General features: G+C 45.6%; 1 long non-coding RNA gene across 1 annotated transcript; it reads right to left on the reverse strand.

The window, feature by feature from the left end:
• Window positions 1–1,000: 1,000 nt before the first annotated feature.
• On the reverse strand, window positions 1,001–13,091 carry LOC142564337 (uncharacterized). The gene is made up of 3 exons (XR_012824562.1): window positions 13,008–13,091; window positions 9,333–9,368; window positions 1,001–1,100 (listed from the first exon to the last, which is right to left on the reverse strand). It is a non-coding gene; the product is annotated as an uncharacterized LOC142564337 (long non-coding RNA).
• Between the last annotated feature and the right edge of the window lie 9,971 nt (window positions 13,092–23,062).

The raw sequence follows: 23,062 nt of genomic DNA on the forward strand, positions 1-23,062 counted from the left end.
TTATAAAACAGATTGTATTGCCCCCATCTCGCCAGATTTATCCAGCGATAAAAGAATAGCTATATACGTAGGATACAGACACTTTCCTTCCAACAGTTCAGAATTATCGACAACAATGTCCATAGGTGCATTGCCTATGACTGATTTTTTTCAGATTGCCTTCTCTACCGTCTGTACCGCGGATTTACTGGTTCACATCGTTCATTGGATCATTCTGGACACAACGTTAAAATTTAAAAGGCAGAACATCTCCTCACTATGTTTAAATGAACACGATAATGTAAGACGAGTCGTAAAGGGTCAAATGTGAGCATCGAAAAAAGGGGCAGTAGTCTGTTAACATAAAATTTTTTCTTACTCAAGCACGATTCAGTCGAAGATGAACCTGCTTGTGTGGATTGATTTAGGCAAATTGAAACTGGTCACGAAAACGCTGAAGAAGCGGTACCTTTGAAGTATAAATTTTATTCATCGATAAGAAAAAAAAGAGCACCGTTCGGCATCCCATAAAAAGAAGCGACATAAGCAGGCAGAACTGTGTTCTTTGGTGGCTGGCGCCTGAGGAGAAGTGAAAGCAGTAAACCAACTACGATGCCATGATCCGGCCCATGTTTAATGTTGAAAACCTGCAGAACAAAAGTAAATATTTCAAAGTGAACTGCCAGGAATCTGCAGGCGTCGACAAGCCCAAATCCTCCACATATGCAAATACTGCTACTTGCAGTGTGGCATATCTGACCATAAGCACTGATATTTTCAGGTATGTGTCTGCCTGAATAATTTCATGGAGTTGGTAAAAAAAGACAGATAGCGTGCACTACGCTTGCCTTCATCTGATTTATTATATATCCGAAAAGAAGAACTGTTAGATCTGCAAAAAGAACCATTCACTTACGGATGCTTTTTGTGGGATCACTCAGCGTAATAATAGTCATCTTTGACCCCACAAAAGTGGGCACACTCCTGCCAGGTTTCAAAGCTGTTGCAACTTGTCTCCGTGTTTGCAATGGTTTCTTGGCAGTCTCTAGTACTGTTATCGAAGTAAAAAACTTCATATCTCAAGTATCCGCTCGGTTCAGGCTTTGGGCAAAGTTTGCACACTGAAAGAAAATTAAACTCAACAGCTCAGGTTAGACTGCGCGTGACCTTGCACTAGAAAATTATCTTCCCAAGAGAGCGTGTTCACTATGAATAAGACAGCACAATGAAAGACAACGACGGGCTGCTTTGTCAGCTGGGTACCATGAACCGTAGAATGAGTAGCATGAATCATATGATTTAGTGTTAGAGCGGTGCTGGAAAGACAACGTTTGACCGACGTCAACTAGGGGTTGAATGGCCTTCAAACTTTTTGTCGACAGTAGTCATCATCACCGTCGTCGCTGGCATCACTCCCGCCATCATCCTCATGATCATCATAGTCAACACGTATCCAGTGGCCCCAAATCCCATGCCTAGTAGCATATAGACAGCAAACATAGGTGCTGGTGCATACCGTCAGGCACATACTTTCTGGACCCAGGCGCATTTATATTTACACTGTACCAGCTTCGGGATACGCCCATGAGAAAGGCTAAAATATGTTAGAAAAAGACCTACCCAATACGAAAAAGCGGCGGCAACTTGTCAAGGAAGACATTGTTTTCAAAAACCTCTAGACAAAAGAAATGCAGTTTTACTGAACGTGAAAGCTGTCGGAAGCGCGGAGCAGTGATCCGTCAGTGTTTCCCTTGTTTTATTATCGTGAGGACCATTTGTTTATCTTCTCTTTATTTGTTTTTTGCTTCTGTTATTCTGTTTTTACTACTTGTGCGACCTCATATAAAGATGGTGCGAAATCTGGCAAATAAAAACTCACTCAGGAAAAATTGTTCTCGTGAGAATCACTAGAAAGACCTTGCCATTACACTTTAACTACTCTTTAAAATGAATTTTATTACCTGAAGTGAAACATCATAAGTATTTAGGCGTCATATTTACCTCGGATCTTCGGTGGAACGAGCATATTTCTTACATCAAGAGAAAGCAGTAAGCAAACTTGCGTACCTAAGACGAACACTGTGACAGGCTTCATGAGATATTAAATTGATGACATATAAAACGTTTATCTGACCAATCGTAGAATATGCGTCAATAGTGTGGGACCCGTACACGAAAGGAAATACTGTCCAGTTAGAAAGTGTTGGAAGAAAATCGGGCAGATTTTGTTTACGTTACCTACAGGTGGAGCGTATCTGCTAGTGAATTCGTGAAAAAAAAAACCTGAGCTGAATTCGTTACGGTCCTAGCGCCATGCTGATTGGTTACAGTATCTGTATGTACTCTTTCTCAATAAACAAGGAATAACAAAGCACAATTTTATACAGTATGTCAACAAGCGAACCCCACGCTCTCACCACTCCAAGAAGCTCATTTTCGAGCCGATATCTTTAAAAAATTCATTCTGTCCACGAACGGTGCGACAATGCAACGTGCTTCCAGCCGACGTTGTGGAACGCTCGTCTTCGTCTGCTTTCGTTTCATCCCTTGAAGGCCCACCTGTCAACCATTTAAATCATGAGAACACACTAGTTCTTTTGTTTTCTTTTTCCCTAAATGTAACGATTTCCTTTGTTACCTTGTATGCGTACCTTTTACTCCGGATGTTCCCCGATGGGTCTTACACCCTGTATTTGTACACCAATCCACTCCTGGTATATACGTTTTATACGCAAGCGACGTTATGCAAAACATGTGCTGCCTGCATTATGTATTTATGAATCTTGTACCCCACTCCTGCTCACAACCTTTCCCGGCTAGGAGTATTGCTGAGCTAAAGAAAGTAAAAATAAATCACACTTCCGGCTGAAACGCTTGTTGATCTCCGCTCATATTTCGCCCAGATATGCTATATGGCACGAAGAGTACCGTGTTGGGCAAGCGCTACTTGCTAGCTTCGTCCGCGATAAATTTGATGTTCGCGTTGTCTGGAATGACGCCACCAACGATGATGCTACAACGGGGCCTTCCTGATAAACGAATGAATGATAGTGACGTTCCCCTTCACCTGACCTCTCCTCCTACAGTTCCCACTGCCCGCAGCATCCCGTCCTTAGACACGGGCCATAAAATAGCATCGGTCAAGTTCTTCGAACGCAAGCACTCACTTTCGTATGGCGATTATGACGCGCAGAAGTGCGTTGACCATGCTATCGGATCCGTCAGACAGGTTGGCTGTCCAACCCTCTGGGCCTCGCGTGGAGCTTTGTTTCCCCGTGCGTGACGCTTCCCAAAATAGCAACTGGAAGCCGCCATGGTTTGGAGTCGTTGAACCTTGTCCCGGGAAAAATGCTGCCTGGCAACTCTGGAAGGTCGTTCAAGAACGACTCAACCCCTTCAGCTGAGCGCCATCCAAGTGGTAAGGCAGCGCCGGACCGATGTCAACCATCGGAGAATTGGAGTCATGGAGTGTCTCCATTGGCTGAACATGGCGCCACTTGCACGGGCCCGACGATTGGATGAACTTGGCGACGCCTGCAGGTGCTCGACGATTGGCTGAGAAGACGTGACCTCGACGCACTGAAGGATTTATAAGCAACAGAAACATGAGCACGAGAAAAACGTTCTTCTCGCCGCGGGTCACAGCAATTTGCTGTCGGCTGTAATGACGACTTTTTACTGTTGTTTTATTATTCCTGTACTCGACGTAAATAATCCTTCATTTTCTAAGTCCTCATCAATGTAGCCCAACTTCCGCTCTCAACTGCAAGATCAAATACTGTGCCGTTAGCCCTATCAGTTCCCTCGCCTTGGTTGTGATGTTCATGTAAACCCAATAACAAGCGCGTTAACCATGCTGGTGTAATTTGTTCTATTAACACGCTCTGTGCTTGTGATTTTGTGGCATACACGGCATATACTGGCTTAGTGGCTCTTCACGCAGCAGTATTCTAGGCCTTGTTAGGCTGGCCAGATGTGCATATATATATATATATATATATATATATATATATATATATATATATATATATATATATATATATATATATAGATATATATATTAGTCATATGAGAGGCCAACAAACACTGACACCAAGGACAACACAGGTGAAAATACTTGTGCTTAATAAATGAAATGAAGAAAGGACAAATTAATGGAAATAAAGTGGATGAAAAAACAACTTGCCGCAGGTGGGAACCGAACCCACAACCTTCGCATTTCGCGTGCGATGCTCTACCAATTGAGCTACCGCGGCGTTGTTTCCCCATCCACTTCCTTGAGTATTTGCCTATTTGCCTTCACCCATGAAGATCACGTTCTCGTGACGCCTGCGGCAAAAAAGGACGTTCTACGTCCACCGCCAAGGTACGTGAGTGATGGCGCTGGCTAACACTCCCAGGGTTCTACTAGGACACATAGATATACCCAAGGAAGTGGATGGGGAAACAGCACCGCGGTAGCTCAATTGGTAGAGCATCGCGCGCGAAATGCGAAGGTTGTGGGTTCGGTTCCCACCTGCGGCAAGTAGTTTTTTTCGTCCACTTTAATTTCCATGAATATATCGTTTCTTCATTTTATTTATTAAGCACAAGTATTTTCCCCTGTGTTGTCCTTGGTGTCAGTGTTTGTTGGCTTCTCATGATATGACTAATAAAAATCGGGACCCTCGGTTAACACCCCTCTCTTCTCGCTTATATATATATATATATATATATATATATATATATATATATATATATATATATTCACTTCGTTATCTGTGTAGAGGGTGCCCCAGCTAACTTGCTAATTTTTGCGGCTATCCTCCATTTTACAAGTTCGTGTTGCTATTCCCATCTAAGCAAGACTGAGTACCTTAATATACGCTGATTTATTTCATTTATTATCAGTTCACTTCGCATATCTGATTATTCATTTATTTCTATATTGAATTACTTCATAATTTCACAAATAATTTATTGCATTTTTCAATCTTGCTACCACCCGATTCGTGGTCTATCCCCCACAGGGGTTTGTGCCATTAATGGAGGCCTCATCATCATCATTATCATGCACCAAGATCACGGTGGAAGATATAGGTGAGGACACAGCACGGGCAATGCACGGGGCACAAGCGACCAAGCTAAAGTAGCAGCCACGCTCCTGGGCTGATCGCTGCGCCAGCCCGACCTACCGGTGAAAATTGATCTGAAGAAACAAAAGCCATAGCAAAAGCATACACGAAAGATCTCGTTGCGATAGCCATCAGATGACATCGCACAGCTCGTTTGTGCCACACACGCCGCTCGTATGGCCTGAACTGTTCTTTGCGTCGTCGCCAGCGGCATCGTCGTAGCTCTTTAAGCAATCTGACTGCGATTTTACGCAAGCGCTGTTCCAGGTGATAGGTAAACTGCAGCAGTGAGCCGCAAGTGTTTCGGTGAAAACTGCAACAGTGGCTACGCATGCTGCAGAGGAAAGGTAATCTTATTTAATGCTCCTGGCAACCGGAAACCGCTAAAAGACTGGGCCGAAGCCATTCCTCTCAAAGACCGTGTGCTGAGCCTAAAAGACGCCGTTTGCAGCAAGCGCTTTACTAAAGAAATGTTGGTTGAAAAAAGATACTTCGCTGAGTTCGGTGGCAACATTTTGCTTGACCTTCTAAAGAGAACCGTGCTGGCAGATACCGTCATACCTTGCATTTTTTCCACCGGAATACGCAAAAAAGCGGAAGTTAGCCATGACCAGGAAATCACTCCTACCCACAAGGCCCAGAAAGGAATGACATACAGCCGGAGAAGTCAGCACGAATGATAAGGCTTATGGAGGATCCCAACATGATGAGATGAGGCAACTATCTTCTACTGCTGCATGCGAGGACCGTACTATTGCTTCTGCTGAAAAGGACTTTTCTTTTGTGGAGTACAAGTGTATGGAATCCTCTAATTTAAACGTTGATGAAGGTTGCAGCACCAGACATCTCGACACAGCGCCCAGGAAGGACTCTGCAGCAGTGGAAGCGCAAGCCAGCGTCGATGAAATCCATCGGTTGCTCAACGGCTCAGTGCGGCTTGGAACTATCATTGTGTGCTTCAAGAGGGACTTCACAGCTGTTGCTTTATGCAGGTCCTCCTATCCCCAATTAGGGACACGCCTTTCATCTACTTAGGCTCTCCTCGTCCAACAGGTGAGCAAAATCAACGTTTTCTTTAAGCAGTTTTATACTAAGTCGCAAGCTTCAAAGAACAGGAACTTCAGACGTTTGTCAGCTGCGCTGTCAGCGGGACTGGGCCGTTGCAAGCCAACGGCCTGTCTTGATGACTTCGTGACCCATATCATAGCAAGTACGCAGGTGTGTGCCTCGAATGCGCTTACAAAGACGCGAGCAATAGCTGGAGGTGCTTAACCAGTGCTGCTTAACTCAGCAAATGAAAACACCCTGCACATATTGTAGTAAGTTGCAGAACACGCTACGAATTTGCAAGGCAAGGTAAGAAAAGCGAGTCGAGAAGCGTAGCGTTAGGATACCTCTCAGTCCTGCCTGCAGAACGGTGGTTGCGACGCTAAGAGAGCGGCGTCATGCTTCCTGCAAAATGAAGGCACGCCTCCTTAACTCTGAAGAGAAGCTTCTGTCGGAGTTATCCTCATATCGATACAAGTTGTCGGAGATTACCGGAGGTTAATATCTTTTGCTTTAAATTTCGGCGCTTGGAAGGCCATTTCTTGTAGACGATGCATAGATTATAGAGTTTTGCCCATAACGAATCTGACGCCCAGAGCCACGCATAAACACCACTGTCGTTTAAATAGCAAACGCCCACCCCCACTGTCACTCATTGCTATTATTGTGAACTACGACACATAGAGTCACATGTTTTCGCAGAATCCCACGTAACGCAAATCAATAAGGCGCCTTGCTTATGAGAGAGAGCTCTGTATATATTCTAATCACTAAGTGTGCTCTGAAGCCACTGTGAAGATTCGCAGTATGCGGCTTCCGGAAAAGGTTGCTCCTTATGCATCCATTTTATTTCTAGTAAGATCAGCTGTAGGCAATGCGATTCCGAAATGGCGTAAGGAAACTTCACAAGTAATGCCTAATTCCACGCTGCCGACACGTGAGTTACATAGGTTATTCATTAAATATCTGGGCCCGCTTGCACAAAACTCTTTAGTCCGGTCTTATTGTGATATTCAGGCTCAATCGAATATTATTGCAGGCTTAATCTTCCCTAGCCGATAAGTCGCTTACACGAAAGAGACTAGACGGGAACAAGACACAAAACGAAGATTGAAATGAGACCGGAATCTAGGCTGCTTCGAGCTGGCTTATCCGAAAAATCTTATTCAGTCTTTTCCAACATGGCTGCCTTGCGGTTGGCCCGCCTCGAGATGCCCTCCGAGCACCTGCTGCACCGCGAACGTGTGTTTCGCGACCGGACAAATCCGCTTGACGCCTTCAGCGAGGAGGAGCTGCAGTGGCGCGAATACGCTTTGGGCGGGACGACATGGCATTTCTTGTCGAGTTCCTTCGCTCCGACATCGAGCATCCGACGTGACGGAGCGGTGCGTTGAGCGCCGAGCTGCAGGTGACGCTGGCGCTGAAATTTTTTGCCTCTGGTTGCTTCTTTATTACTGCCGGAGATATGATCGGCGCCCACGAATCGACAGCAAGCCGCACGGCACGCCGGAGTGCTCTCGCCCTCGTCTGTCGCAGCAGAGATTGGACCTGGTAAGCCTATCTCGAACCATCTATGTAACACTCCCTGTGTTTTAGTATACAGTTTTAGTACTGCGTCATGACGATAAGTACGCAGCGCGCAAGTGCTTTGCGGAACGTAGGAGCGCGTGTCGCGTTAGGGCTTTTAGTGCTGCGAAATGCCTACGTGCGTAGAGGGCGAGCGTTAGACGCCGGGCGCGTCGGAGCGCATTGGTCGCGTCCGCCAGTACGTCGAACCATCGGTCGAACTAGGCCCTGTCGATCTCGCTAGCGTGATGTAACGTGTGGGCGCGTTTCCGGTTCGTCCAACTTTAAATTTTAACAAGCTGCGCTCCCAGAACATCAGCTGCCGTACGTACGATGTCTCAAATGTTTGCACCTACTCGACTGCAATGAAGCTAACTGATTGCGCGTACCGCGAAGTATGTCGCTCTCCGTGAATAACGTTTCCAGGCTCAAGCGAGCAGTTCGTGTTTTTCGTGATTTTGGAATTAGAAACAAAGACGGTTTCACATCTCCTCTCGAAACTTATTTTACTGACCAAGAGGAAACCTCACACCATGATGGTGCGACAAAGAAATGAAAATAGATATTAAGCACTAAGGGTTGCCGAGAATAAATATTTGCAAATATTAAGAAAAGTCGGACTTCGAAAAAAGTTGTTATAGGCTTTTGGCCAAACAGCTGCGAACATCGGTTACACAATGCTCTGATTTCAAGCTAACTTTATGTTTTTTGCTTATAAGGAACCTGAAAATGCTTATCCCATGCATGTATTTCGAATTTCAAAACATTGCCTTTTGCAGCGTACAGATTAGAATTTGCATACATAACAAAGGAAATAAGTCGAAAATTGGCTATCTAATGAGCAGTCCGTATTTTTTCTATAATATCGTAGTACTTGCAATTGTGGCGCAAATATAACTTAGTTTTGTGAATTTCTACTTTAAGTTATTGCATTCTTCTTCGACTGCAGCTACCACCCTCCCCTCCTTCTAATTAACAATTTTGTATATAAGGACAGGTTACTTGGACATTCTCCCACGCTGAGTGATAGCCATCAATTTAGGAAAAGTAGGCAAGCGAAAACAAATTTCATTCTTGTAACAAACACAATCAATAAGCCAATCGACCGTGTCGTGTACCCTGCGGAAGAATGCTGCCATCGCCGTAAGTGTGTTCGGGACCTAAGGAATGGCTGAAGTTTTGTGTCTTCTTGTATGGTTGGCGAAAAGGGGAGGGTGAAGCGGTGGGTTTGTTTGGGTTAACATGTAGGCGTAGCGAAAAGAATTAATGGGCAAAGCAAGCCCAGTTTCTCCCTCTTTACTGATGTGGCAGCAATAATACATTGTTGTGCACTCGAAAACCTAAATTTAAAAACACGGTATGTTAATATTAGCTGCATCAAGGTTCACCAGACTCCAGAGTACGGTGTTTCTACCTTATCGTCGTACTCACTGATCTTTATTGTGCGCATTTGCCACCTGTACTTTCGTAAGGAAACTAAAAATGATGCACCCGAGCAGCAGCTTGTCATCGTAGTCAGAGTTTTTCAGAGTCCTAACTGATGGCGCATGGAAAGACTTAAGCTGAAGCCTAGTTTTTCCAGCTGATCCCTGTGTATAAAAATACCTTTTGGGCAGTAAACCTTACCGTCAGGGTATCTGCAAGTTTCGTTCCTAAAACAGGCTGAAAAGGAAAAAAAAGATACATGTATGAATGATTGAAAACATCTCGTTACCATTCCTCCCAAAACATGAAATAATTCACTGAAAGAAACAGACATCTTAACATAAAATATTTTCACGTTTGCGAATACACCTGCTTTTCGAATTACGATGGTCATTTATGTGGGGCCTCTTGAAGCGTGTTCTCGCAAATTATTTCACAATAAGCTTTAGGACTTCGTCACAGATAGAGGCCACATAAGATCTTTGTCAGCTGTTACGTGCCCACAATTGCAAAACTGATACGGAGCGTGGAGATGAAGCCCCACACTAAAAGGATCACTATGCCAGGCCACTTCGTCAGTTGGCTCGTTCGACATGATTACAGCAGCAAAACCGTGTGAAGTTTACATGCACTGGCCTGCACACTCTTGAACCCGCCTGTAGACAGAAACAGAGAAAAGTATCATTGTTAATGAGGTGGGGAGACTTCTTTGTAGGGTGGAGACCTTAGTTCAGGCCCCCCTGGCTCGCGCCACTCCACGTGCCCACTGGATCAACCGTCGCTGATGTTGCGGGTCTGAGTTGGTCAGCGAAGTCTCCCAGGAGGAAAGTGAAGGTGAAGGAATAAGTTCCGTCCTCCCGTCGCATACTCTAGTGAGGCAACTCTTCTGTGCTGGCCGTGGCTCTCAGTGGAACTCGCGGGGGCACACCTCGTCCTTACGGCACGGCTAAGAGTTCTGCACGTATACTGGCCGCGCCTGGGTCAAAGCTACCGACAGCTTGTTGTGGCTGTCCTTTGTGTGATACTGAGATTATTTGTCTCCTACGGGTTATCTAAATTGGATGACCAATTTTTATATGCGGAGGAGATCCTAGAAAGCAGAACTCACCTTTCTTGGGGATAAAATTCTACGAAGGCATTATTGCGCTTCTCAAGATCAGCGGGCCTGTGCACTCGCTTTTGACGAAACGGCAGAAGTATTTTAATGATTGGAAAATGTAGAGAGGTCGGCCGGATAATGGAGAATCTGGCCTGCTACTCTACGTAAGGCAAGGGGAAGAGAGGAAGAAAAAGGGTCACAATGGGGGATGATAATGGGAGGAACGAAGTGACGGACACATTACACAACTGGTATCACAGGCGTGAGTCCAGGCCCGTGTCACCTAGGAAACGTGAAAGTGCACGCATTGTCTCTGTCGTCTGCCAACTCTGTGGCCATGCGCCTAGCAAGAGGTCCTCCGACAGTGGTCCATTTTGTAAATGTCTCAATGTATCTGCCATTGTCAGTCTTTCGCGCGCATACTCAGGGCACACCACGAGCACATGTTCTATAGTCTCTTCAGCGTCACACACTGAACAGTCCGGGGAGTCTATCCGTCCAATAATGTGCAAATATTTGCGCGTGAAGGCGACGTCTAATCGCAGTCTGTGTATCAGGCATGTATGAGGGCGTGGAATTCCACGCAGAGTAGGAAATTTAATATCGGGATCCAGCCTTTTAAGGCGGACGTGACGAGCGTCTGGCTGGGCCCAGTATCTTCTCGTTGCACTCCTCATTAACTCCGACAGGAGGCATGAGATGTCCGGTCTGGAGAATGGCACTACAGTTCGCAGGCCATTGCTGAGGGCGCGTCTTGCTGCAGCATCGGCCATCTCATTACCGTTGAGCCCACAGTGTCCCGGGATCCATTGGAACACTATGCGGTGGTGTTTTTCTTGAGCGCATGAAAGTAGCTCGGTGATCTGCAGTGCCAGAACCTGATATGCGGTTTGACGAAATGGCAATTCTCTTGTGTGCGAATGTGCTCTGAAGTTTCCCTTTCTTGCTGTCCCTCATCTTCCTAATCATTATTTTTTACTCTGTGTAGGGTGGGAAGTTAGTTCATTAAACTTCCATAACATTATCACTTCATATTCCTTCGGTCCAAGGTAGTTTAGAATGTTTTAATGCGTTAGTATGTTTATGGTATCTAATGTACTTTCCGAGATCTATCTGTTTGTCGTCTGTCTGTCTGTAACCGTTTTCACGCCTACATGGGTCACTGGGCAGCCCGAGGTCGAATGGATAGCACATCAGGCCGCTCTGCTGAGGCAACAGGGTTCGAGGCCAGCCATCGGACGAACTTGCGTACCCGAGGATGTGACAGTGTGCCCGTACGTGCCATTCTTCAACGAACCCTTTTCAAGCCGACATGGGTCATTGCAAGGTGCGGGTCTAGATGTTCGACGGAGCAGCCTGGCGCCGGCTTGGAGAACTGGGTGTGTGCCATTGGGCCCATGCTGGTCTTAAGCGAACCTTCATGATGCCAACTTCATGATGCTAGTGGGTGTGTAAGTGCCTACCACCCTTTAATGATCGTTTTTGAAGCCAACTTGGGTAACATATGCCACTGTAAATGTGCCTCTTTACAATGACGACAAACATCCGTTAAGTTTCTCCAATCTTGAGCCGAATTGAACCCACGTCACAAGGGTTTCTCAAGGACAGTAAACCGACACATTAGCGGGCTGCGCCATAAATGAACTCTGTATCTGCCTCGCTTGAAAGGAAGCCTTTCACCTCAGCGCTTTAGAGAGCTGCGCCATGAATGCACTGGGTATGTGCCAATCGTCAACAAACCTCTTGCCAGCTTAAATCACTTAGTATGTGCGAACTGAGTGCGGCAAGTTAGGGAACAATTCTCAGCGTAAGTAGGCACCAGCTGGCCGTGCTTCTCGTCTCGGAAGCCAGTGGCGAACTTCTCAGCAATGCCATTTACTGACTAAGCGTGTCCAGGAAGATGCGCGCGAGAGTAGCCCGGTTGCCGCATGACGCGTATCTCATCGTGAGAATGGACTGGAACGCCGTGGATTCTTGACGCCACGCGTAAGCTTCGGGGCGGCGGCGGTAGACTGCATCAAGTGTTCTTTGGGAAGCGCGAAAGAGCTGTCACGCTGCACTACATTCCTTTTACATAATTTGCATCGATGGTGGCAATACGTCGTGCGGCTATATTGAATAAATGGTAACGCATTACTGTCGACAGTAATATTGAGGCGGGTTCTATTGCAATTAGTTTACTCGACTAATGAAGTCCAAGCGCTAATCACGATTGAAAGCGTTTGAGACTGTTAAGAATATTTGCATGAATATGATATCAGTGCTGGTCTGGAGGCTTAAGAACGGCATTGAGGTTTGTTGCATGTATTAAACTACTTATGCTTCACAGAACGTCTTTCAACTAGAGAATGAGGATGAATGTTAGCAAGGCATGTCTTGACGAATAACGAATTAAGAATAAATAAGGACTATTTTGAACAATGCAGATCGAATGCTTTAAGAATAATGTTCGAACAATTCAGGAATGTTCTGCGGTTTCTTTCTGCTTTGGTGGACATACGAAGGTGACGAGAACTGTATGAAATGATAAAAGAATTAATTATTTTTCTGAGTAGGGATATAAAGACGCTCACCCAACTAATGTTCTTGTACATCATGCGATATAACACGGATGTAATAGCCTCAAGAGCTACAAGTGCTTAGCTCATAAAAGGTTCCGTGTTTCCTCAATATTTCGCTATTCGGGGAAGGAGAATAATGGGCGGCAATTTGACAAAAAAAAAGAACCTGATGAGAACATGTCGTTCACAGAAATAGTAATTTACTAGGTGACTTACTAATAGGAATCTCGATTTCCTGTGAGCCGTTCCTGAATCCTGAGACTTGCAGTATGCTGAGCATCACAGCAAAGCATCCGAAGATAATGGAGTTGCGCATACTGGAGGTCAGCTCAACTTGAGAGCAAGTGTGCGCTGAGACATCTGCCGTGTTCTTAAATACGATGGGCACGCTAAAAATGAAAACAGTAAAAAGTGAGCAAGTAAAAAGTAAAAATCTCGGCTTTGCGACTTTGAGGTATTGCTATCAGTCAGTGTAGCTCACGTTTTTAGTCTGAATAAAACGCGATTTTGTTTTCTGTTTTCGCGAAATTGAAGCACGCTGTGGTCTTTTATCGCTCTAGCGACCTTAACACAATACCGAACTACGACAAATTACTTGTGCGGGATCCCGCGAGGCGAAGGAAATGTCGTGAAATGGAAAATGTCATCCACCCAAATGTAGGCTACAAATGAAGCTGCTTCAGTATCCCGTGTTTTGAGTTGTCACTCTACTTGCCCTATTGTTAGCTCCGATGGCAGAGTCACCACCCTGTAAACAAGTTTGATCATGGGTTCGTAATCAGGACCAGGAGAAATCTTTCGTCAACTGCAAAACATTTTTCTGAGAAACCCATATTCGTTCCCTTGAAGCTTCGTGCGACATTCGGGTGGATGACATTTTTCCCTGGGAAAACTGACCTATATTGTGTGTGTTTGATATTGACGTTGATGCAGTAGAATCATATCAAAAGTAAAATAAGTTGTGATATTTTATGAACTTTATGAAAAAATACGGTTAGGTGCTGTGTGCAATACTCGCTCTTTTCTCTGCGAATTTGGTTGTAGCACCAGGGCTTATTGAATAAGGGGCGGGCAGTGTGTTTATGTAGACGTATCACTTTTAGTTTAGTCCAGAGAAATAAACGTACTGTAAACCAGCATGACGTCATGACGTCAAAAAATATGAACATTTGTGTTATTGATGGTTACAGAACAAGTATATTGCTTACCGTTTGGTATAGCAACTGGAAGTCAATAAGTGTTGAAGGAACTGGTCATTTCTTTCTTGAGGACTAAAACCCACGAATGAAGTTCTTATCTAACATAAAGTACATGGTATTGATCAGAAAGCGATAACACAGCTATGTCATGCAGACGGGGGCTGCGAAATAATTTTGACACTCATGTGATTTTAAAGAAAATTCTTAGCCTAGTTTATTTGGGCCTTTGTGTTCCGTTCCCTCCAGGTTGAGACCATTGCACCCAATGGTCGCGTCGTGGCAGAGGTAACCACAGCCCAAGTGCTTGGAATTAACTTTCCTGCGTCCGAACCGGCCTCATCCTGATTACGCTCTGCCCGCATATCCGCTTCCAGTATGCTTCACCTCTTTCGTCGCATCGCTCAGAGATTGGGTAGGGTTCGCCCTCGTACTGCTCGGCAGCTGGCTTGCTCCGTATTCCAGCCTCGCTTCATCTGTCAGGAACTTTCAGCGTCTTACCAAAGCAGAGTATGCCGGACTTGAAAACCTTAACGGTGAAGCCATGCGTGTGATTACGGGCCCTCCAAGGCTTGCATCTATGACGACACTTACGGCAGAAGCTCAGGTGAACGCACATGAGATCATTCACAAAAGAAGTGAAGCGCGGGCAATAAAGCACAGTAGTTTTCCTGCGACTACTGCCTTGGCATATTAGTTATGTAAGGTTTTATGTTGCAAAAGAACTACGGCTATAATGCGCCTAGCGCAGGACGTGAATATATAATTTATTGAAAGCGCTTCAAGCAACAAAAATTATTAATTTAGAATTTGTCTAAGAAACCTGTGTCTTCTAGAAACTTAAAAAAATTTGGAGAAGGCTTAAGCTTCACTGTTAACAGTGAAACGCGATAGGATTAAAAAAACATGACTGCTTCTCACGCTTCCCGCCAACTGCAACTTATGTAACCGTAATGTATACCGTGAAACGCTGGCAGCGAATGCTATGCACGAAGGCAAGCACAAGTTTTCTGGTAGAAACGCCGCCTCTTGCGTGGACCGCGATGCGGGGCTTACGATGCGGTGGAGGCGAGCGCTATCTGGAGGTGTTGCAGGGAACCGGGCCGTGGGCCACGAATAATGGCCTTTGAGATTTGCGCGCCCCGGCGCACGCAAATCTTGGAGGCTATAATCGCTCTGTGAATCGTACAAACGCAGGAAAAGGGGTTTGTGTTGGAGATTTCAAGAAAAAGAATGGTTATTATGTTTCCTCGTATATTCGAATTGAAATCCGACGCTATCATGTCTATAGGTTGCGTGTAAGTCGTATTTTATGATTTTTCTGACGTATTTTACTTTCGGAAATTCAATTCAGTAAATTTGCGTTATATGAAGGGCTTGCGTGGTTGAGCAAGCCCACGCTTGCTCAACCACGCATGCCCTTCATATAACGGTTCGGTATAGTTTTGGCCGAAACGACAGTTCTCGCTGAACGCGGGGCGCTGATGCCGGATTTTCGGTGCCATTGGGCCCTTAACGCTATCGCGTTAATATCAGTGGGTGGACAGTGGAGCTAATTTCGGTTTCGGCAAATAAAGCGTCGCAAGACACTGGTAGCCAAAGGAAAATGAATAAACTTTTGCACATGTGGCTGCATCTTTTCAACTGGCATATTAATAAAGTAACGTGACGCAATTATTTGCAGAAATAAAATGTGTTTTCGGCTGTTTTCGTTTTTAGCCGTCCTATATCATTTTCTTCTGCCAACGTGCAGCACTCTCGCTCTTATCGCTTCAGCTGCCATTCCCTTCGTTGGCTGAGGTCATTTTCTATACACATCGCGTTTAAAATTTTCTGTGCCGGCGAATGTTCCGGCAATGTCCGAAAAACTGAGGAAAGGTTGCCGCGCGGCTGTGCGATGTGGCAACTCGTGCAGCAACACAAGGGCGAAATTTTTCCGTTTCCTTAGCGGGCGAGAAGTAAGCACATTTTTTTGCAGTCCTTGTGAAGAAACAGAGGCTGTCCTTATCAAAACAGCTGTAGGACAAAACGAAAGAACCTTACGCGCTTTTTTCAAGTGAATATTTTTTTTTTTGGCGCGGCGCTGTTTCCTGCGCTGTGATAAGAAACTGAAACTAATTGGCCAGTTGATGCTAGCTGACGCGTAGACGAAAATTTCGCTTCGGTATATGTTAGCGGTTTCTGTTCATTTTTTCTTCAGGAGTTAAAAACTTGCAATTTATATCCCCCGAAGGTCTCTGAATGCTTGCTGTGCAAACTGGTTACACTGGAGAGCATTCCAGTGACATGTTTTTGTTATTATATTACCAACACTTGAATGGTCATGAACACGGCAGAAGTAAAAAAAAAATCAATTGCGTAGAAGTCACTTCTTGCGTTTTGAATTACAAGAAGTTCGAGTTACCTATTTGACAACATAGGTTCGCTTCACTTTTGAACCTGTGCCTAGAAGGGCAGAATTTGTAGTCGCTTTCTCGCACTCTCAACTTTGGTTTCACATATGAGTGTTCCTTAATCATGACCACGCAGTATTTTGCCCATTTTACTGTGTGACATATGACGAAATTACACTAAATGGGAAGTCCTGATGGGGCTGACATGGGAGCACATGTTTAACGGCTACGACACCTCTTCGGACCAGTTCAGAAGGCGGGACTACACTGATGCTTTCGTTGTCGGCTGTGCTAACTGTAGGAGTGGAAGAGTGGTCCCTGATCGATGAAGGCAAGAAAAACAAGTTATTAGTGGTTGCCACCTGTGCTTGTGTAGTTCATTATTTGCGTACAAAAACTACTTGACAGGGGGCGGCGCAAGTCTCGTGAACACGGCCGACGCTGTCTTTCCCTCGTCGTTTCTGCGGCGCTGGGTGTCGCTACGAAGCGAAATTTGCTCCACCCGCGGCAAGAAACCGCGTGCTTGCTAGTTTCTTGCTATCGCTTGTTCGTCTGCTGCGCGCGATGTTCTAAATTATAGGCTAAACTAAAAAGCCGAGCAGTTTTCGCGGACAATGAGCGAATTCATTTTCGTAAAATGTCACGCCTGACTTGGCGCTACAGCGTACGACACGGCGAAGACAGTTCTTGATGCGCGCTGCCGTCTTCTCGCTACGCTTGGTTTGCCGCTTTATAGGAGAAATTCTTCCGGAGAAAAAATTGCAATGCTCAGTTGCCCTGCAGCTTTGAAGTATTGGAAGTTAGTTTGCTTTTGCGGGTATTATGCAGGAAAATCAAATCGAAGTAAATAAAACGCTCAATTACTTGATCCTTAAGGTGAATCAAAACATTTATCGATCAAGAAAACTAGCTATAAAAACTGATGCCTAGTGTTCTCTGCCAGTTATTGAGAAACCAGCAATGCTTAGCATGTTACATGAATACATAGCAGCACTAAAACTTGGAACATTGCTTATTAAAATTTGGAGGCATATTTCTACTTGGAATCTAGCAACCAAATATAATCAGAACTAACCTACATATAGTATAAGAACTATCTTACGAAAACAGTTCGTTTTTGTACCGTGTACTAGAAATTTGATAATGAGTGGTCTTTTCATCTCCTGTTTCTATAAAGGTGAAGCGATGTCGTATGGCACACATGTATTGCCAATGGAATTCGCTTCGCAGTACAACATGACACTCAAGCATAGGAAGGGGTTTGTGCTTGTCTTGTGTGCCTGTGTGTAGTGTTCCTTGACAAAACATGCAACTTTGGCGCACGTTTGCCAACTAGCTTGGCAAGATGTTGTGATGACATATTTGTTTTTACAGGTTCTAGACCGCCGCAGTGAGGCTAAGAGCGGAAAATTTACTGACCAGAGACCACAGGCGCCATCAATCGACTGAGAGATGATACACAAAAATGTCGCAAGTCAGCGAAGTTAAAGAGTTGCCGAGAGATTACTACAAGGGAACCACGAGAGAAGTCGATGCATCATGTTAGCCCAGTGTTCTATCAAATCTGGCACTGCCAGGTGACGCTCCATTATCGCAAGAGCAAGGAAAGAACATGGATAAATGTTTTTCGGAGCACGTTGGTGTGGTTGCGCAGTTGTTAGGTGTGCCCACTGTACTTAAAGATAAGCTAAACAGCAGTGTACTATAAAAACTGTTTTGTTCTCAGAAGTGTCGCATAGAGCTGCTGCAGAAGTTCCGCTATGCATGGCTTATACTGCACATAGATGGCATCAGTCTGTAGTTTAAAAACAGCGTGAAAGAAAACCCGCTGCTACAAGAAAGCTGCGAAAGCTTGAAAGTGAAGAAAAATTGCCTTAATGATATCTTATTCTTTTTAAAATTCCGATAGCTCTGAGGGCGACCTCCTGATTAGGCTATCTTAAAAAAAGGTTTCGACATATTTGAATATTTTCATAAGCATCATGCAACGATTTCTTTGTGCATACAGTCACTGTTCCCACATTTGCAACCTCTTTCCGAAGATTATTAGAAAGCAACCCTACAAGAATCTTGGTATGCAAAAACCTTCTTGAGCTTTTTCAGTGAAATTGTAGAAGTACAAATGTTCCTCAGCCCTCTTGACTTTAGTGGTTTTATTAATACGGCAAAAGAAGGAAGGGGGGAGAGGTGCTCCTTTCGGTAAAGTCACGAATAGTCTTCATAAACAAAGAAAGTATGCTGTGGCAGAAACAAGTGTTCTAGAAAAGCTGAAATGGTTTCGCCTCTTTATTGTGTCGACAGCGAAATTCTCATCCCGGATGACCTCCAGCCAATGATGGTACTCATAACAAAGTTCTAGCACCTGTCTTATGCTTCAAACAAGTCGCATGAAACTGAGCCTATAGGCTCCGTTAAAAAAAAAAACTGCGCAGTGTACGTTCAGCGTATTAGGCGAATGTATTGAAAACCAGTCAAAAGAGAATCGTTCTTAGCAGGTGGCCCTTACAGATTGAATGCAGCCCATGTTTAGAAAATGTTTTTCTATATCCCGAAGCTACGCTTTTAATATCTTTGTGCATCACTGCGGTCATTCGATGACATCGTCTATCCGAGGCAATGGATATACATGTTTTTGGTGAGGGTGTTTAGTCATCTATAATCAAAGCAAAACTTCCACGAATGGTCTTTCTTCTTAACCAAAATAGTAGATGCTGCCCAAGGGCAGCAAGATTCTTCAATAACGTCCTTGTGCAGCATATCCTGAACTTGTTCGGCAAAAACTTTCCGCTCCGATGACGACACTCGGTAAGGTTTTTGCCGGACCGGATGAGTAGAGCTTGCATCGGTCCTGTGCTAAACTTGAGAATAGGGTAAAGATGATCTCTGCTTCTATTCGCAGAAGTCAAAAACAGAAGCATGCCTTTCCCATAGCGTGACCAATTTTTGTCGCTCCTGTGACCTTAGGTCCTTACTAACCATGCTCAGAATCTGCGACTCGAACGAGCACCGCATTCGCAAATGGTCAGGCGTTCTTGACCTTTTTCCTCGTTAACCGCAGCGACAGAATTTCCGATCGAATCAACAAAGACGGTGAGCTTCATTTCTTGAGGAAGTAAAGCAGGCACTGGTTAACCTTTACGTGCCCATAAAAACGTGGCTCGATTGTTAATCGACACAATACCGCGAAGCACTAAGATGTCTTTCTTAACACTCTGGCCAGTGAGAGGTTGAACGATGGCGTCAAAGGGAGATACGGCAGAAGCAGAACCGAACATGGTAACTGACTGCATTGACAATGCTGGCACTGTCAGTTCTTCGGGAACAACCAGTGTGTTTTCCGCAGGCGGCAGCTCGTCATCGAGGGCCGGAACAACTTCACTGCTCACTGAAAGTTCAACGGTGCCACAGTCGACGCAAACATCACACTTTTGGGGGGAAATCCGAGCGGGTGAGGCATTCCCCCGCTGACACCACGAAATCTTGTATATCCGTGCCAAGAAAAGATAACTTCGCGGCCCATGCGATCTTTGAAGGAATGACTAATTACAGGAATGAGTGCCCTAGTGTCCACTAAAGCCGTTACACCTACTCCTTCTAATACGTGTATTTTTTCTTAAGCATTGTAACAGGCGTAGGCATCTAAGGTAAATCATTTTGTGCGACGTGACCTCCATCACTCGCGCCGGCTAGTTTCCCGGCGGTGACGGTGATGAGAGCCGCCGTCGCGGTCAAGGCGAGCGGCGCAGTCAGGCGGATGGCGGTGTCAAACTATGGTCAGAAGCAGGATAACTATTGCGCCAACTCGCTTGTCGTGAGGTGCTCCTGGAATAGGCGGACCAGCGATCGTTGTTGTTTCCATTGCCGGTGCGAGGAAAGGTTGATGGCAGATGGTATCGTGATGTCTCCCTGTGCCGACGACAGAACCGAGCAATGTGCCCACTAGCACCACAACAATAACACGCAGGAGGTTGGCGATGTGCAACAAACGCATTATCACATTGCTCCTGATGCGTAACGGCCTGCTGACGAGGATGGATGAAGCGGCGTTCGTACCTCGACTCTGGCTAGTGATTATGCTGCGGCCTCGGTGGCAAGCGAGAACTGTAGTTGTAGTCCTCGACGTCAGTTGCAGTGACATAAACATGATGAGAGAGGTCCGGGATTGGCGCAGCTTCGTAAGGTGTCGAGTGGGCGTGGAGAGTGAGATCTTCTAGTACAATATCGCATATTGTAGACGCGAGATCAAAGGACGTGTAGTCGTCAACACTGGCAACGGTTGTCACATTCGGTAACCGTTCAAATTTAGGCGTGATACGCCGCGTCATCATGGTCTCGAATGTACGACAATGCCGCATGACGTAACTACTGTACCAAGGTTATCTTTGCCAATGAGGAAATTATATGCATCCTCAACAATTCCTTTTACGAGGTGACCAACCTTATCTTCCTCTGACATGTGAGGGTTGAAGGTCTTGCAGAGCTTCAATATAGCGTCAGTATACGTCATGCACATCTCTCCTGGGACTTGGGCTTCTTTCAGCAGTGCTTGCTCCACATAATCCTGTTCATGACTGAGTCCCCAAAACACTCCGTTATTTCGAACACCAACCGATCCCACGTCCTGAGGATCTCCTCATGGTTGTCAAAGCACACAAGCGCCGTGTCAGTAAAAAAAACACGACGTTGGACAGCTGAGTTCAGGCATCACAATGGTAATAGTTGCTTACCCGTTTGTAGTGTGTGAGCCACTCACCCACGTCCTCGCCAGATTCGCCTCCGAATGTGCGATGCTTTATCAGGTACTGACGCTGCAAGTGACCAGCCGCGGCTGAGGCAGGCACAGAAGAGGCCTCTGCAACCAGGACAGGGGCGGCAGATGCAGGAACTGGGACATTCCGGGTTCCGTCTTCATCGCGAGATATGGCGACCGCCAGAGGAAACGGGGGCAGGCTAGCTTGGCGGCGGCTTCGGCGTAGATGAGATGGTTGCAGGACCGTGCTGCTTGGTTGAGTACCCAGCACTTCTACCACAAAACTGTTAAGGACGAGGCCTGTTTATTTACAGATGATGGATGGAGATGGATGAGTCTAGGAAAAAGACTCCAGCACTAGTTTCATTCTGCGCTCTGCACCAAACAGATCCGTCGTCCAAGTCTTCGTCCTTTCGCCTCAACCAATAGATTACAATATATATATATATATATATATATATATATATATATATATATATATATATATATATATATATATACATATATATACTATATATACTATATATATGTACTATATCTATATCTATATATATATATATATATATATATATATATATATATATATATATATATATATTGTAAATCATAAATCAGAGAAACAGCCATTCACTGGGCCGGCTGTTCTATCCTCGGCCTTGCCTTCCTCTCTTCCAGCGCCGGCCTTCCGATCGCCCGAGGGCAAATTCACTTCATTTGCACACTCGGTCACGCTGCAAGTTTCCGGCACACTTGCAACCACGGAACTTAAAATTTAAAATTAAATTATGGTGTTTTACGTGCCAAAGCCACTTTCTGATTATGAGGCACGCCGTAGTGGAGGACTCCTGAAATTTTGACCACCTGAGGTTCTTTAACGTGAACCTAAATCTAAGTACACGGGTGTTTTCGCATTTCGCCCTCATCGAAATGCGGCCGCCATGGCCTGGCTTTGATTCCGCGACCTCGTGCTCAGCAGCCTAAGGCAGTAACCCCAGAGCAACCACGGCGGGTTCGACCAGAGAACTTCTCCGGTTAGCTTATTTTGCTTTGCGCGGATGATTCGACAAGTGAGAGAGAAAAAAGGTGGGCGAGGAGGACGCCACAGATCGTGCCGGGAGCCCCTTACGTGCTACTGGTTGCCACCTTGTAGGTTAGGCGTTGCGCGCACTGTTCTTCATATTAGTGCTGGCTACCCCACCCCCTCCCCCTAAGCGACTAAGCCGACGCCCGCATGTGGTTTCGGCCGAGGGCATCACGTGCGCACGTATTCGTTTGCTGATGCGTATACTGGATGCCTCGTTTCGGTGCTACCCATTTCACACGCTCTGCTAGTGGGTCAGTAATTCTTGCAGAACCGAGAAGTGCCTTTCGTTGTTTGTATTAAGGTGGTGGTAAAAACTTTGTTTAGTGAAGACAAAAAGAAAAGAAAAAGAAAATTAGGATGCCGCCATTCCGTGGGTGACCTTCAGGGTGCCGGTCGTGGCCTCCATATCATGCCTGGCGGCGACTTCCGCTGCCCAGATCGTTAGCCGTGGCTGGACATCTGGCTCCAAGCTGGCCAAAGCAGCCTCCCACAGCTGCGAACTAGACGCATGCCAAGAGGCAGGGGAGAGTGTTTCGGGAATGAATAGAGAATATGAGCATAATCTGCTCGTGGGTGTCTGGGGAGCGTGCATTCGGGTGAGAAGGTACTGGGGTGAATAAGCGCAAGTCAAGCAGGAGAGAAGAAAGTGTGGGCCTGTAAGTGGGGCCACGTGCTCTGTTGGAGCCTAGACGGATTGGTGAGAGGAAGGGAGGGATAGGCGACAGTTGCGGTAATGAAGGGTGATGTCATAGAAGGTGATGAGGGAGTCACGCATCTCCATCCCAGAGTGGAGGGGAGCAGCTCGGTCTGTGATCTCGCGAGCGATGGAATTTGCCGCCTCGTTGCCT

Source organism: Dermacentor variabilis, chromosome 11, assembly GCF_050947875.1.
Source record: "Dermacentor variabilis isolate Ectoservices chromosome 11, ASM5094787v1, whole genome shotgun sequence".
Taxonomy (NCBI): domain Eukaryota; kingdom Metazoa; phylum Arthropoda; class Arachnida; order Ixodida; family Ixodidae; genus Dermacentor; species Dermacentor variabilis.